Genomic DNA, 17,846 nt, shown 5'->3' with positions numbered 1-17,846 from the left:
ACCACGGAAGTCCTATCCCTTTATTTTAAATGGAAAAGTAAGGATGTGTTCCCAGCCCATGCGAGATCCCAACACATTTCCCCCAATATCACTAAAACCCTTAAACACCTGCATAACAGTACACCAAGGAGTTCTACACAAGGCAGACATTTAAAACACCAGTTACTGAATTACTGAACACTTAATGAACTCATCAGCAGGAATGTTTATATGTAGTACTTGTGATTATAAACAATATTAAATGTAAAATATATTTTCTTCTAGTCTGCCACAAATATGTATTTACTGTATGTAAACAAGCAATATATTAAAGATACTAAAAGATACCAAGCTACGATCTCAACTGGACCAGGCTGGTGCAGCAGTGGGAATTGGCACTGAAAAGGGGAAGAGGAAAAGGGCCTAATATCAAAACAAGGTCCACAGAGAGTAACTTTGGCTCAAGCCCAAAGGGTGCTCTGAGACCGTGTGGTCACACTCAGAGCTGCTCCCCGTGGTGGTGAGAGAGCTGGACTATTTTCACCCCCCACCTCACAGACCTTGGTTAAAGGCTGCCTTTGGGATGACTAGATTCCCAGGTACTTCTCACTGTCTATGTATTCAGAAAAAGCAGATTCTGGAAGCCTGGGGGTGGCGGCCCTTTGACCAAGAGGAGCTAGCTGTTGGTGGTGAAGGCACCCAGGCTGAACATGGCTACATATTAATACATTCTGTACTCTGGTCCCTTTTTTGTGCAGATGCAGAACCGAAGCCTCCACAGATGAAGTGACTTGCCACATGGTGACAGAGAAGTTCAAGCAGAACCAGCAGGGCTTTTGACTTCATCCTTAATTATTTAATATTTTTGATCACGTGTAAGTCTTCTCAGCTTTCATTTGTCCCTCCTGGAATTCCTAATTGCTTTGCTTTTCCCTCACACAAAAGCAATCCACTGACTCTCCGCTTGGGTGTCTCGGGCACCTGTCCTCAAAACTGGCCCATTCTGTCTTGTCTTTCTAACCTTTTAACTTCAGTTGACCAGAAATGGTCATAACGTTTCAGGGGAACCACGAACACAGTTTTGTACGTGAGGGACATTTTCTCATTTTGTGACAGTGCTTTTACCATGGCTTTGGGTTGGCTACTCTGGTGAGTGGACCCAGTCAGCTGATGTCTCTTAGACCTCAGGTTATAACCTCAAGGCCTTTTTTAAGCCTTTCTGCCAGAAAAAGCTCTCCCCAGATCACTACCCCTCCTCCACCAGACATAACTCCTACTCACTCATCTTTAGAAACTGTTCCTTTGGGAAGTTTCCTTGCCCACCTCCATCCAGGTTGGATGGGCCTGGGTGCTGCCAGGGCGGGCAGTAAAGACCCTTAACACAGGACCTATTATACTGTCTGTCTTCTGTCTTCTAACTTTATTTTCCATTTAAACCATCAGATATTGAAAACAATAGCTGTTTTATTATTGTATCTCCCAGTATTTGGCACAGGGTAGGCTATCTATAAATAATTGTTGAATAAATAATTTGTGAAAAAATTTCTTCTTGAATCATAATGGATTGTTCAAAGTGCTCAAAAGGTATACAGACCGAATCCATTTTTCACCAATATAGATATGAGCAAAGATGTTCACATGTTACAAGTATCTTCAGCTCACCTTGAAACTTGGAGGGACACTGGGCACGTGCCATCTTGGACACAGAGGCAATATCCTTTCCTACAACCACTAATAACCTATAAAGCTACTAGGAAAGAACAAAACCCTAGCCTTCTCATGTGTTCAAACACAATCCTAAGAAAAGCGAATTAAACCAGTACAGTAAAGGACAAAGTCAATATTACTATACCGATCCTACCCTGTCTACAGGTTTTGCTGTATTTAAGCACACATAGATTATCTACACCTATGACCTCCTAATTTTATTTTTGTGTGAGCATAAATATTTCCCACAATTCAGAACTGCCTCTGGATGCAACACTAGACCAAATCCAAACATTGTCAGAAGATACCTTCTTTAGTTCTACTCCTTTCATGAGATCATCTTCAAATAGATGGACATGGCCATGGAACGTTGAGTACCATGTTGAATGCAATGAATCTACCAAGTCACTATGTTATGTGCCCCAACAGTCACCTCCTTGCAATCCTTTCCTTTTTTAAAATAAAAGTTCCATAGTGACACTCTGAATTCCAGTTCTGGTCATAAAATGGAGTTGAACGAACTCCATTCATAAAACATATCACAGCTAAGCTGTTCCCATGGTGATGAATTTTATTCTCACAATCAACATAGCATTTGAAAGGGATATTATTTTAATCACATTTGCCCTCTCAGTCTATTTCTCAGCCAACTGGAAATCCTCTGCTGAGTTCAGTTAGCCTTGCCTGAGCTGGGCTCCAGCTCACAGGTTCTATTCAGGTCTGATCCAGGTGGTTCTTAATCTTCTGGGGCTAGTGGGCTGCCCAGAACTTGTTCTTCTCATGGTGACAGCAGACACTCAAAGGCATAGCCCAAATGCACCAGCCTCTGCTAACATCCCATTGGCTGAAGCAAGTCATATAGTCATATGCATAGTCAAGGGACATAGAAATACAGTCATCCCTCAGTAGCCAAATTCCCAGATGCTCAAGTCCCTTATATAAAATGGCATAGTATTTGCATATAACCTACACACATCCTCCTATATATTTTAAATCATCTCCAGATTACTGATAATACCTAATACAATGTAAATGCTATGGAAATAGTTTTGAGCATGCAGCAAATTCAAGTTTTGCTTTTGGGAACTTTCTGGGTTTTTTTCCCCAAATAATTTTGATTCAGTGTTTGGTTGAATTCATGGAATTAGAGATAATAGAGTGAATATTTGCTGAGCAATGACCTAATCGACCCCAAATGATCTGCATAAAATCTCTGCTGTGTTGCTCTTTCATTGCACTCTTTCAAATATCTAGTCATATATTTGGGGAAAAAGCTAATGTGTTTGTTGAGCAGAAAGCCCTTCTTTTTATGAATGCCTGCAATTTTCTGTTTCCCACGTTTTTGTCTCACAAACAGGCTTCTGGACCACCACTTGGATTCAAATCACTTGTCCTAGCATGTAAGGTGAGGGATGACTCTATTGTTACGTAAGCCACATTTGCTAATTCAAATGACCTATGGCCTTAATTTTGCCCTTAAAGTGGACAATGTCAGTGCTCCTTCCAGATACTGAGATACTATCCGAGATGATATATCCTCACATTGTCTCTTTGTGTAACATCCCCTCCCAACCTGACATTTCACTCCCTGCAGCCAATGCCTGCAGCAAATTTTCAGGACACTGTCCTCAAGCTACTGGCGCATGCTTTGGTCACAGGACTGGAAGTACCTGGGAATTTACATGTCCCTTGGGGGGTGAAGAGGAAGGAGCAGGAATTTACCAAAGACTGAAGGGAATAGGATGATTAAAGCCCAGCTCCCTCATCTCACGTGGGGCAGGCAACTCTGTCATAACTTATTCTCCAGAGTTCTGTGGGATCAGCTGAGGCTGTCCTGGAAAAGACACATCTTCCCTTGGCTCTCCCCTGCTTACCTTGCTTTTCAACATCGTTAGTAGTTTCCTTTGTGAAACTACTAATTCACTTCATGAATTACTCACTATCCTATCAGGATGTGCTTCTAAGGAAACTATCCTAACACAGACTATAAGAAATCATTTTTTTTCAAATGTCAGAAATCCAGTAATAATAAGCAGTGGGTTTGCTGTTAACATAATTATTGCTGCTCAGATTTAAAAGGATGACTCCAGCTGTGTAAAGAAATGAAGAATGTTTCTAAATATTACTTCAGAGTAATTGATGAAATATATTGCTAAATGTAAAAAGAAAGATAGGAAAAATTGTGTGTATGGTATGCTAACTTTTATCTAAGAAACAGGTAGAAATGCTATGCGGCTGCTTCCCACTAACTATCTACCTTACGTTTGGTAGTGTATATATGTCCATAGCACAGGGAGATCAGATCGGTGCTTTGTGACCGCCTGAAGGGGTGGGATAGGGAGGGTGGGAGGGAGGGAGACGCAAGAGGGAAGGGATATGGGAACAGATGTATATGTATAACTGATTCACTTTGTTATAAAGCATAAACTAACACACCATTGTGAAGCAATTATACTCCATTATAAAGTTGTAAAAAAAAAAATCTAGAGCAAATAAACAGAGACAAACAAAAAAAAAGAAACAGGTAGAAATGAAATGCATGTATATACTTGTTATGATCTGAATGTCCCCCCCTCCCCGCCAAATTTATATGTTGAAGCCCTAACACCCAACTAACTATGTTTGGGGATAGGGCCTGTGAGGAGGCAATAAATGAGGTCATAAGAGTGAAGTCCTAATCTGATAGGGCTGGTGCCCTTATAGGACCAGGAAGAAATACCAGAGCTCTCTCTCTGCCATGTGAGGACACTGCAGGCCAGGAGGAGAGCATTCACCAGGCACATCAGCCAGTACCTTGACAAACTTTTAGCTAGACTAACCAAGGATAAAAAAGAGAAGGTACAAATTCCTGAAATCAAAAATGAATAAGGGGATATCACCATCCACAGTACAGAAATAGGAGGATTATAAAAGAATACTATGAACAACTGTATGCAAACAAGTTAGACAACTTAGATGAAGTGAACAAATTTCTAGAAAGACACAAACTACCAAAATGAACTCAAGAAGATACAAAATATCTAAATAGAACCATAACAAGCAAAGAAATTGGCTTAATAATCAAAACACTTCTCAGATAAAGGAGCCCAGGCCCAGATAATTTTGCCACTAAATTCTACTAACCTTTTAAAGGGGAGTTAACACTGATCATTCATAAACTCTTCCAAAATATGCAAGAGGAGGAAACACATTCCAACTCATTCTATGAAGTCAGAATTACTCTGATACCAAAATGCAGACAAAGACATCACAAAAAAAGAACCAACAGACCAATATCTCTTGTGAATATAAATGCAAAAAGCTCAACAAAATACTAGCAAACTGAATCTAGTAACATATAACATACACCATGAACAAGAGGGATTTATATTCTGGAGTGCAAGGTCAGTTTAACATGCAAAAATTAACCAAAGCAATACACAATATTAATAAAATAAAGCACAAAACCTATGATAGTTCAATAGATGCAGAAACAGCACCTGTCAAGATCAAATACTGTTTTATGAGTAAAAACACTCAATAAACTAAGAATAGAACTTCCTCAACCTCATAAAGGGCATAAATGAAAAATCCACAGCTAACATCAAACTGCTTTTAATAATCATATTGTTAATGATGATTTTTGGTGTTTTTATATTAAAAATTTCTGGGAAACCAAAAAGCAAAAGGGGGAGGGGTAAATTAGGAGTTTGGGATTAGCAAATACAAACTACTATAAATAAAACAGATAAACAAGGTCCTACTGTATAGCTGTACACTGGAAACTAACACAAAATTGTAAATAAACTATACTTCAATGTTTAAAAAGTGTTGACAAATCTGTAAAAAATTGAGGGAAACTATGAAGATCTGTATAGAAACTGCCCTCAGAACATTCTTTTAATCTCTTAAGGTTTTGCATTCCATTTTAAAGAAAATTAAATTCAAACTCATAGATAATGCATTGTGAATGTGGTTTATGCAAAAATGTAGTCTAGAAAGTTCAGCAATGTAATGTGGCCATTAAAAAAGGGAGGCCCAAGTTCTATATCAAATGCTTAGCAAAATAATATATATGTTTTGAATTAAAGTATTTTTTTTAATTCTGGGAAACTAGATTGTTTCTCTAATCCCATATTCACCAAAAGAACCAAAGTTTCTTGGAGAAATGGCTGATTCCAAGTCAGTAACAGTAAATATACGAGATGAGGCTGAAAACTTATAAGGTGAGAAATCTTAAAGATTACTGGGGTCATATCTGAAAAATCTGGAAGCCAAATGGAACAGCTAGAGCATGCAGTTTGAGCATACATCAAACTTACAAGACATTTCTTTAAATCCCTGAATTTACAATGATATTCAAATAATTTAAAAAGAGGTACAAACCATTATGTATAAAATAAGCTGTAAGGATATATTGTACAACATAGGGACTATAGCCAATATTTTAAAATAACTATAAATGGAGTATAACTTTTAAAAATCATGAATCGGGCTTCCCTTGTGGCGCAGTGGTTGAGAGTCCGCCTGCAGATGCAGGGGTCACGGGTTCGTGCCCTGGTCCACGAGGATCCCTGCAACTTATATAATGTTGTACATCGACTATACTTCAATAAAATAAATAAATAGATAGGTAGATAGATAATAAATAATAATTTATTACTTGTCTTTGGAGAAAGCTAAGGCACTAACTCATTGAAAACTGGTTAATGATGGAAAAGAATCAAACAAATAGGCCACCTTCCTGTATAAATTGTACTGCAGGGTAATCAGATAGTTAATGAGGGAAAGTTCATCTTTGCAGAAATAATCTTAGTTAATGAATAAGAAATGATAGAATTAGAACATCACCATTGTAAACACTCTTAATGAAATAATGAATAGGCAATAATAACTCATGGCTGTTAACATAAGAAAATAGAAATAATTGAATTTTATGGGCCTCCTGTTGGAGGTATATTAACAAAAATCATAGCTGAATATGACCAAGCCCCTAGTTCTAACAACCAATTAATTTAAAAAATACAGAAGACAGAGAAAATGGTAACCTCATAGGCATGTAGTAAGCAAAATCCAGAATGTGGAAAACTCTAGAGGACAAAAGTCTATTTCTTCAACAAATAAGTCATAAAGTATCACAACAGATGGGAGGGAGAAATGAAAGTATACTTCTGTGAGTTTCTTAAGTTGTGCGTGAATTCACAATAATATTGTTCAAAGGTAGACTATGACAAATCACTAAAAACTTTAGAAAATGAGGTACAATTAATTAACCAAATGGAGATAAAATAGAATAATAAAATTTTTTCGATTAACCCAAAAGCAGGCCAAAAAAGTGAGGAAAGGAAACGAAAAAATAGATTGAACAGAAAACAACTAATAAGTTGGTGGATTTAAATCCAACCATATTAATAATTACATAAAATGTAATGATGTAAATACCCAAATAATGGCAGAGATTTTTCAGATTGGATACAAAAGCAAGATCCAACTATAAGCTGTCTACAGGGAATCCAAAGATAATCAATTAAAGGTAAAATGATAGAAAATGACATACTGTGCAAACACTAATCAAAAGAAAACTAGAGTGGAAAAAAAAAAACTAGAGTGGGTGTGTTAATATCAGACAAAATACATGTCAGAGCAAGGAAGCTTATCAGTGGTAAATAGGGTCATTTCATAATGATAAAGGGGTCAATTAACCAAGAAGACATAACAATCCTAAATACATGTGCACCTAACAACAGAACTCCAAAAAGTGAAACAGGAACTGGTAAATCTTAAAGGAGAAACAGACAAATCCACAATTATAATAAAAAATCCAACACCCCTCTCTCAGTAATTGATAGAATTAGTACACACAAAAATCAGTATGAATATAGAAGATATGGACAACAGCATCAAATAACTTAATTGACATTTCTAGAACACTTTGACCAACAAAAGCAGAATACACATTTTTTCCAAGTATACATGAAACATTCACCAAGATAGAACACATTCTAGGTCATAAAGCCAATTTAAAATTTTTAAAGAATTGAAATCATGCAAAATACATTCCCTGACTATAAGAAATTCACCTAAAAATTAATAACAAAAATATCAGGACATCCTCAAATATTTAGAAATTAACAACACACTTCTAAATAACTCATGGATCAAAGACAAAGTCACAAGAGAATGGGAACATGTCTTAAACTGAATGAAAATTAAAGCATAACATATTAAAATGCATGAGATGCAGCTAAAACAATGCTTAAAAATAAATTTATAGCATTGAATTCTTATATTAGAAAAGAAAAATAGTCCCAAATCAATGATATAACTTTCCACCTTACTAGAAAAAAGAAGAGCAAACTGAACCCAAAGCATGCAGAAAAAAGAAAAATAATAATAAGCATGAGGCAATAAAATTGAAAACAGAAAAGCAATAAAGAAAATCAATGAAACCAAAAACTAGTTCTTTGAAAAGATCAATAAGAGTGATAAAGCTCTAGGAAGACTGACCAAGAGGAGATGGGGGAGAAAGATGCAGACTACCAGTTTGGGGAATGAAAGAGATCTCACAATAGATCCTAGAGGCATTAAAAGGATAATAAGGGAATATTTTATGCCAATTAATTCAACAAGTTAAATAAAATAGATTCCTCAAAAGAAACCAGCTATGAAAGCTCCCTCAAAATGAAATAGATAATATAATGTAGTAATCCTGTATCTATTAAAGAAATTGAATTTGTGGTTTAAAACCTTCCACAAAGAAAACTCTAGTCCCAAATGACTTCACCAGGGAATTCTTTTTTTTTTAGATTTATACCTAGATTTATTATATTTTTGCTATATAATGGCATTCTTTTACAATTATATTTTCTTTATTTTTTTATACAGCAGGTTCTTATTAGTTATCTATTTTATACATGTTAGTGTATCTATGTCAATCCCAATCTCCCAATTCATTCCCTCACCAGGGAATTCTACGAAACACATGAGGAACAAATAATATGGATTCTACACAAACCCTTCCAGAAAATAGAATAGCAGGAAACACTTGCCAACTCAGTTTATGAGGACAGTATTATCCTGATACAAATACCAGGGAAAATATTACTGAAAAAGAAAACTACAGACCAGTATTTCTCATGACACAAATGTATCTCACTAAAACATTAGCAGACTGATCTAGCGGCACATAAATTTCAAGGGATTAAAATTAAAAGAGAAGTAAATTTAGATATTTAAGGAGATGTAAGGTACATATCAACTAGAAGCTTTGTGTAGAGCATGTATGTAAAGCAAAACAAAATGAAATCAGAAATTTGAACACATTCAACATTTATTGATACTAAAGACTTATTGTAAATTTCCTCACTGTGATAATGGTATAATGATTACGTTTTTATGAAATGGGTACCTTAAAGAAACAATTAGCCACACATGTCGAAAAAAGTACAGATCACATAACATAGTCTCTAGGATTTGCTGTGAAATAATGTATGTGATGGTAGTGGTAAAGAATGGAAAGGGTTGTAGATGAAACAAGATTGGGCATAGGTTGATATTTGTTGAAGCTAGAATCACTACAGTATTCTCTGTAGTTTTGTATATGTCCAAAAATTTCCAAAAAATAAAGTTTAATAATACAAGTTTAATGTAAAAGTTTTAAAATACGTGGTTAAAAGTACCACTCTCCCAAAAGGGAAACCTCCTACCCTGTTGGTGGGAATGTAAATTGGTACAACCACTATGGAGAACAGTATGGAGGTTCCTTTAAAAAACTAAAAATAGAACCACCACATGATCCAGCAATCCCACTCCTGGGTATATATCTGGAGAAAATCATACTTGGAAAAGATACGGGCATCCCAATGTTCATAGCAGCACTATTTATAATAGAAAAGACATGGAAGCAACCTAAATGTCCATTGACAGAGGAATGGATAAAGAAGTTGTGGTACATATATACAATGGAATATTACTCAGCCATAAAAAAGGAATGAAATAATGCATTTGCAGCAACATGGATGGACCTAGAGATTACCATACTAAGTGAAGTAAGTCAGACAAAGACAAATATCATATGATATCACTCATGTGGAATCCAATTTTTTTCACAATATGTACATTTATTTACCAATGATACAAATGAACTTATTTACAAAACAAACAGACTTACAGATACCGAAAACAAACTTATGGTTACCGAAGGGGAAACGTGGAGGTGGGGAGGGATACATTAGCAGTTTGGGATGAACACGCCCACATGACTATATATAAAATAGATAACCAACAAGACCTACTGTATAGCACAGGGAACTCTACTCAATACTCTGCAGTAACCTAAATGGGAAAAGATGAAAAAGAATGGATAGAGGTATATGTATAACTGAATCACTTTGCTGTGCACCTGAAACTAACACAACATTGTAAATCAACTATAATCCAATTTAAAATAAAAATTAAAATAAAATTTAAAAAAATAAAAAGCTACCGCTCTCCCAATACATTCCTAAGAGGTTCATTCCATTGAAGAACAACAATGGGCTTACTGAGCTATAGATCTTTTTCTGTCAACTTTGAAAGGAAGCTGTTGAGGTCTAAGCTTCAAACACATGCCTCCCCATTGGTTTACTATGAAAATAGTTAAAAGCCTTCATATTTCCAGGCTTTCTTACATAGTGGTGGTAAATTAAAACTTACTTTCTTATTGATAACTTGTTCTGTTCCCATCCCAGGAAAATCATTTAGAGATTTTTTTTCGTGAATACTTACTAGGTGCCAGGCACTCTGCAAAGTTGCAGAGATATAAAGTTGAAGATAAAGACCATCTTTCTTTTCAGTATCTTCTGCACAGCAAATACTACAATGCTTATCATTTCAGTGGGAGATATTACGATCTTCGATTTGTAAATGAGAAAACAGATTTAGTAACTTGATTTGTGACCTAAAATATGTGCCATTGTTTAAACAACTCATTTATAAGACTTGGTAGGATGCCAGATGATTTTGCTGTTTTGTGTTCTCTGCACCATGGGTCAGCAAGCTCTTTCAGCAAAAGGCCAGTTGATAAACATTTTAGGCTTTTCAGGCCATGTGTCACATATTCTATGTTTTGTTTTGCTTTGTTTACAGCCCTTTAAAATTGAAAAGCATTCTTTGCTCTGAGTCTTAAAAACAGGCCAGATTTGGCCTGTGGGCTGCAGTGTGCCAACAGTGGTATGTTTTACTTCAGTTCACTTATAATATCTCGTTTCAATGAAAATCATGGAAAGACTACATACTGCAGTGGTCCCCAACCTTTTTGGCACCAGGGACTGGTTTTTTAAAAGACAATTTTTCCACGGACAGGGGGCTGGGGTGGGGGTGGGATGGTTCAGGCGGTAATGCGAGCAATGCGGAGCAATGGGGAGCGGCAGATGAAGCTTCGCTTGCTCACTCGCTGCTCACCTGCTGTGCGGTTCCTAACAAGCTGTGGACCACTACCAGTCCATGGCCTGGGGGTTGGGGACCCGTTATACTGCACTATTCAGTGCTAATCATAGCAGAAGGAAAATCACAAATACTTTCTATGTTTGCCATCTGATCACTGCTCTTCCCTAGAAGTATACTAATAGACTATGTTAGAAGCAAAGTGACATCACCTGACCTGGAAAGCATGGTTTTTAGTTGTCTTGTCAAGAAAAAAAAAGAAAAAAAGAAAAACTGCTTATCTTAATTCTATGATTCTATCTCAATTCTGTGTGAACATTATTCATTCTGTGGCCACAACAACAGGTAATAGAAGAACTAGATCAAGATAATAAAACATGCTTGTCTTCACAAGGGAGATAGGAAGTTAGGAATCAGTACTTCTTATTCAGATACTTAGCACAAAAACTAAGCAGGTTAGTTTTCTTTTTTTTTTAAAGCCGTATTTTTTTTTTTATAAATTTATTTATTTTATTTAGTTATTTTTGGCTGGGCTGGGTCTTCATTGCTGCATGCAGGCTTGCTCTAGTTGTGGTGAGCAGGGGCTACTCTTCGCTGCAGTGCGCGGGCTTCTCATTGCGGTGGCTTCTCTTGTTGTGGAGCACGGGCTCTAGGCACGTGGGCTTCAGTAGTTGTGGCTTGTGGGCTCTAGAGGGAAGGCTCAGTAGTTGTGGCACACGGGCTTAGCTGCTCCATGGCATGTGGGATCTTCCCGGGCCAGGGTTCGAACCTGTGTCCCCTGCATTGGCAGGCAGATTCTTGACCACCGCGCCACCAGGGAAGCCCCTAAGCAGATTATTTTTCAAGCCTTCTCTCCTGAGCTAATCGCATCAAAGTGAAATGTGTTCTAAATTAGAATAGATGTTGTGAAATAAAATGTGAATATTTCCTTATTGCCCCCGGGATCTCCTATCCCAGATCCTCCACGCCCTCAGAGGCCTCACTTGTCCTAAGGAAGATTAGGATTCATAGCAGGAGTGCAAAAGGAAAGAAGGAAGAATACTCAGGTCTTTAGTTTCTAAATCAATTTAAAAATCCATAACAGAGATAGCAGTCTTAAAACCAAAGCATTTTCTTTTTAAGAGCCAGGCTTCCTGAGAGAAGACCCATTTGAGAATCGAAGTGATAAGAGCTAAAGCCAGCTGGGCCTAGAGGTGGAGCCACAAACAAGAGTTGGAATGAGAGGAGGAAAAAAGATGCACGGGAGAGTAGCTGAGGGTGGCTTGAATTGGAGAGGCAGGGCCTTGGGGGGAAAAGAGAAATTCACTTAAAAGGAGTGCTAGCTGCTGCCTGCAAAGACACTTCTCTTTCTACACTGATGAAGTACCAGCTCAGCCTGGTAGCAGTCAGTGCACTGCCCTGTAAATGTTCTTGTTTCTGCCGAGCACAGCTCAGTGTGCACTGTCCTTCGACAATGGCCTGCAGGCCCTTTGTTGATCATCCAACGAAAACGATGCCCATGTGGTGGTGGCGGGATGAACTGGGAGATTGGGATTGACAATATATACACTAATATGTATAAAATAGATAACTAATAAGAACCTGCTGTATAAAAAAATAAATGAAATAAAAGTAAAAAAAACAAAAAAAAAACTATGCCCATGGCAGCCCTGAACTCAGCACAAAAACAAACAAGGTAGGACAGACTGGAACTAGCTTGAAACCTCCCCCCTTCCCCTCCACAATTCCACCCTTAGGTTAAAACCCTAACTCCAGGTGTCACGAGACATCTGAGGTTCAGAGAGAGTGTCACGTACACAAGGACACCCTGCTAGCAAGTGACAATGCTGGGACTTGCCAACTAAAGAAGGCCACTCATCACCTGGCCCTACAAGGATTGAGTCATGAGCCACTGCAGTCACTGACCTTCAACACACCCCGAAAGGAGCTCAGGGTGGAGCTCAGGAAGGAGGCCCTCTATCCTCTGGGAAAAACTGGCAGAACAGGCCTTCAGGTAGTTATTTTCAGAAGAAATTTTTTTATGAACCTGGATACTTGCATTTTCTCATACTTAGAAAATATTAAAATCATTGAGATATCTGTTCCTTTTGGCTAGCAGCAGCCTTCTATTGAGATGTGTGCTTGGTTGCATGTACCCCCTTTGCCAAAATCACATAAATCACAAAATCACACTGTCGTCTCCCCTTACCCCTTCGAAATATTTTCTCAGAGCTATCTGAGAGTCTGTCTCCTGGGCAATAGTCCTCAGTAAGACACTGAATAAACTCGACTCACAGCTTTTATGTTGTGCATTTTTTTCAAGTCAACAGACTCAAGCCCAAGTCGGTCTTGCTCCAAAGCTACTGCTCTTGACTGCAGCCTTATACTGCTTCCCAAATTCATTTTGGGCCTAAATTTCAACAACACTTTCTTATGAAAGTCCATCTGCCTAGAATAAGCATCAGAGCATGAAGAAATCTCACTCGTATTATCAGTGGCACACAAACTTCCTTATACATGTTCCTGGTACGCCAAAGTTCCTTGTATATGTTAGCTCACTGAATCCCCACAAACACCCGTAATGTAAATAGGCTGGAGATGGGAACTGGATGCTCAGACAGGTTAATTAATATAACCAAGGCCACACAGCCAGTAAGCAGCAGAGCCAGGAACTAGACCTGGCTGATGCCAAAGACGTTATTTTCTCCCACTACAGCATACCTGAAAACAAATGTGTACACAGAATTTATAAAAACAAATTGCATTGTACTTTTAAATGTGCCATTTATTTCATGTAAAATAAACTGTCTACCCAAACAAATTCTTGTCCATTACCCTCCAATTTCTTGGCCGACAGCTAAACATAAACTTAATTTTGTTCTGCTTACAATGCTGATGTTTTACAAATAACTTGTCTTATTAGATTATGTTTCTGACCTTAAATATTTATTTACACTAAATTCCCAGTACAGGATTCAGATACACATGTAATGAGAGAAGAAAGGGAGAAGGAAATGAGTCAGGGAAAGAAGAAAAAAGTAAATGACTAGAATTAGGAATAAAATCATTACAAATATCTGCCTAGAATAGGCAGACTTTAAAAATAATAATAAAAAGTAATATCTTAGGATTTCACAAATAAATTTGCCATATCTTTTTGTAAGTAAAATCCTCTGTACTATTTTAGGGGAACAAAAGTTGCCACCCTAAAATGTCTCTTTGGCATGAGAAATATTTCAAGCTGAAAACAATCAAGGCCCAAAAGACTCAGGAAGAACCTTTGATCTTCTCCCTAACTGCCTAAAGAATGTAAATAGAGGACCTGCTCCAGGAAGGGAGCATCACCATAGGTAACTATGGTATCAACCAGGTGTATGTTCAGGGAGGAACCTAGCAAAGACTGTTGGTTAAAATTCCTCTCTGTGTCCCATTGTCCCTGCTGGTCCACCAAATATTTATTTACCAAACTTTGCTTTTCCATCTCCATGTGAATTGCCTTCCTCCCCTTTGAAGACCCAAAACCCTACCCCCAACATCCTCTTTGGTTTTTAGCTGAAGATGGTGTATAACCTGAGGGCTTCAGCCATTCTGGGGAGTTACTCTGTTTTCCAAGTTATTAAACATTTGTGTGATTTTCTCCTGTTGATCTGTCTCATGTCAATTTAACTCTTAGACCAGCAGAAGAATGTAGAGGGGTCAAAGAATATCTCTTCCTCCCTGACAGTAGCTTGTATGTTCCACGTCAGGTAGTTTTAGCCACTACCGACATAACTCTGTATTGTTAATCTCTAGACCAGGTACAATGTCTAGGAACCTGCCTATTAAAGGTGAAAAAGACATCAACAGCTCCTCCAAGTGGCCACAGATCTCAAGCACTGCAAACTTTCCAGTTGAGGTTCAGTTTCACACAGTCGATCTTAAAAAGGTTAATTTTTAAAGGAATCCTCATTGGCATTTATTTACAGTTCATTGTTACATAGCAACTTATTTGTGAACTAGGAATTTTTCATCTTTAGCAGGGATACACATGAGTTTTGAGTACACTATCAATGGGCTATAACATTTTTTAAGGATTCACTAGTTTTTAAAATGTGTTGCTTCTTGGCCACAGCCATGTAATATTTCCTGGAGTAACTAATGGCATGCACATGACATGGGCAGGCAGAAAAAACCTGAATTCCTCTCTAGGACAAAATGAAATACATTTCCTCCATCTAAATTCACTGCATCCACTTGAAGAGATCTTCACAAAGCCATGTAGTGATTATCAATCCAGTGCAAATAACAGAAAGCAGCATTCACTCTGGCAAACCCACTTAGCAAACTGCCTACCAGGCATAGCCTTTAAATCTCCCCCTTAGGACCCTCTGCCTTTCACCCTTTGGGTGAATTTGTCAGGGTCAGTACCAGGGAAAGCTGTAAGAGAAGAAAGTTGCACTTCCTATGTCAATGCCACCATTTTCACTGTAGGTGATGTCACTCCAGCTCTAGGACCACCCACCCCTGCCACCCCATGCCGGTCAAACTCACCCTCAACCTTGTGGTTCTTTGGTCAGTCTTAACCTACACCCCTGCCTCTATCCTAATCCACACAGGTCATGAATGTGCATTAGTAAAAGTTTAAGCAGCTATGCCCCCCAGAGTAATGGGATGTTTATAGAGGCATTTGAAAACCAAGGTGTTTATTAGGAATCACAAAAACGCTCTGACCAAGGACCACGGTGTTTTTGAAGCCACCATAAAGTGAGATGGATAGGAGCAGACATAAATCAACAAAATGCATTTTTAGAGTAACAATCAGAGGCCACCTCCATTGCCTCTTTTTTTTTAACATCTTTATTGGAGTATAATTGCTTTACAATGGTGTGTTAGTTTCTGTTTTATAACAAAGTGAATCAGTTATACATATACATATGTCCCCATATCTCTTCTCTCTTGCGTCTCCCTCACTCCCACCCTCCCTATCCCACCCCTCTAGGTGGTCACAAAGCACCAAGCTGATCTCCCTGTGCTATGTGGCTGCATCCTACTAGCTATCTATTTTACATTTGGTAGTGTATATATGTCCATGCCACTCTGTCACTTTGCCCCAGCTCACCCTTCCCCCTCAAGTCCATTCTCTAGTAGGTCTGCACCTTTATTCCCATCTTGCCCCTAGGTTCTTCATGACCATTTTTTTTTAGATTCCATATATATGTGTTAGCATACAGTATTTGTTTTTCTCTTTCTGACTTACTTCACTCTGTATGACAGTCTCTAGGTCCATCCACCTCACTACAAAAAACTCAGTTTCATTCCTTTTTATGGCTGAGTAATATTCCATTGTATGTATGTGCCACATCTTCTTTATCCATTCATCTGTCAATGGACACTTAGGTTGCTTCCATTTCCTGACTATTGTAAACAGTGCTGCAATGAACATTGTGGTACATGACTCTTTTTGAATTATGGTTTTCTCAGGGTACATGCCCAGTAGTGGGATTGCTGGGTTGTATGGTAGTTCTATTTTTAGTATTTTAAGGAACCTCCGTACTGATCTCCATAGTTCCATTGCCTCCTTTGAAGTAGAAAAGGGATAAGCCACACTAATATTGACTGTGGATAAAATGCAGTTTGCCCAAATCCCCCTTCATTCATTCAGTTCCTCCCAAGAATGACCCTTCACTGGATGCCCAGGCACTGTGGTGGGTGCTGGGGCTACATGGACCCCATTACTCTTTTCCCCAGAGGCCAAATTGTAGTGGGGACAGCCTCCTGCACCAACAGTTACCATATAGTGCTACAAGCATTTGAAAATTAAAGTTACCTAACACAGGTGATGGGACCAGACTGAGGAGGGGAAGGAAATAAGGGTAGGAGCCTTCAGGGAAAGCTTTCCAAAGGAAAAGACATCTGAGCTTAATGTCTGTCAAAGAGGGGCTGAGAGGTAGGGAGGGCGCGAGGGATGGGAGGGGACAGGGCAGGAAGGTGGGAGGATGGAGGGTGGGAAAGCAGGTCTTCAACTCAAAGGATTTTGTCTCTATCCCTCCATTCTAAGGAACTCTGGAAGCATGAGAGGAGGCAAAGCTCATGTGGGACCACTCTCGATTTACTCCAGAGCCTCAGCTCCTGTTAACCACGAACGACCACAGCCCTAGTAGTAGAATCCAAGGTACCACATGCCATCCTCCTGGGACAACCCTTCCCCAAACTCCTATGTCTGTGAGTCATGCCATGACCCCCTCCCCAACCTGACCTGTCAACCCGGCTGACTCTCACTCAGACCCAGAGGATTCCAGGGTGTCCCCGGGGATTTTTTTCTCACAGAAGTTACCTGCAGAGGGACAGTGTATTCTGTTACAAAATGCAAAACTCCGGGCAAATTCTGACCACGTGTTTTTTGGGGGGCACAAATCAACGTCACCCTTGTTTTGTTTTGTTTTTCTAAGAAAATCATAATTCAGAGCCTGCTTCCAGATGTCACCAAACTCAGTTCCTATTTCAGTTTGGTCTATGTATCCAAACCCCGAATACAATGGGTCCAAATTGAAAATCTTCTCCCAAACCGGAAAGTTGTCTTCCCTGGGAGATTTGGTGAGTTTGAAATGTTCCCAGTTTGGTGTGGTCCTGCTTTTGCAAACGATGAACCAGAAAATAGTTCTATCTGGGTGAATCAAATGGTCAGGTTTATGAAAACATCGTGGAGGCTGCTAATGAATGGAGACGCAGAGTAATGCCTACCGCTGAAGCTGTCAGCCCCGTGTCCCAAGAGCCGGGTTAAATACCCCGTGTGTTCACCT

The sequence above is a fragment of the Mesoplodon mirus genome (genome assembly GCF_964341445.2).
Source record: "Mesoplodon mirus genome assembly, chromosome: 6".
Classification (NCBI taxonomy): Eukaryota; Metazoa; Chordata; class Mammalia; order Artiodactyla; family Ziphiidae; genus Mesoplodon; species Mesoplodon mirus.
The sequence above is the reverse complement of the archived record's forward strand: the minus strand, read 5'-3'. Positions refer to the sequence as shown.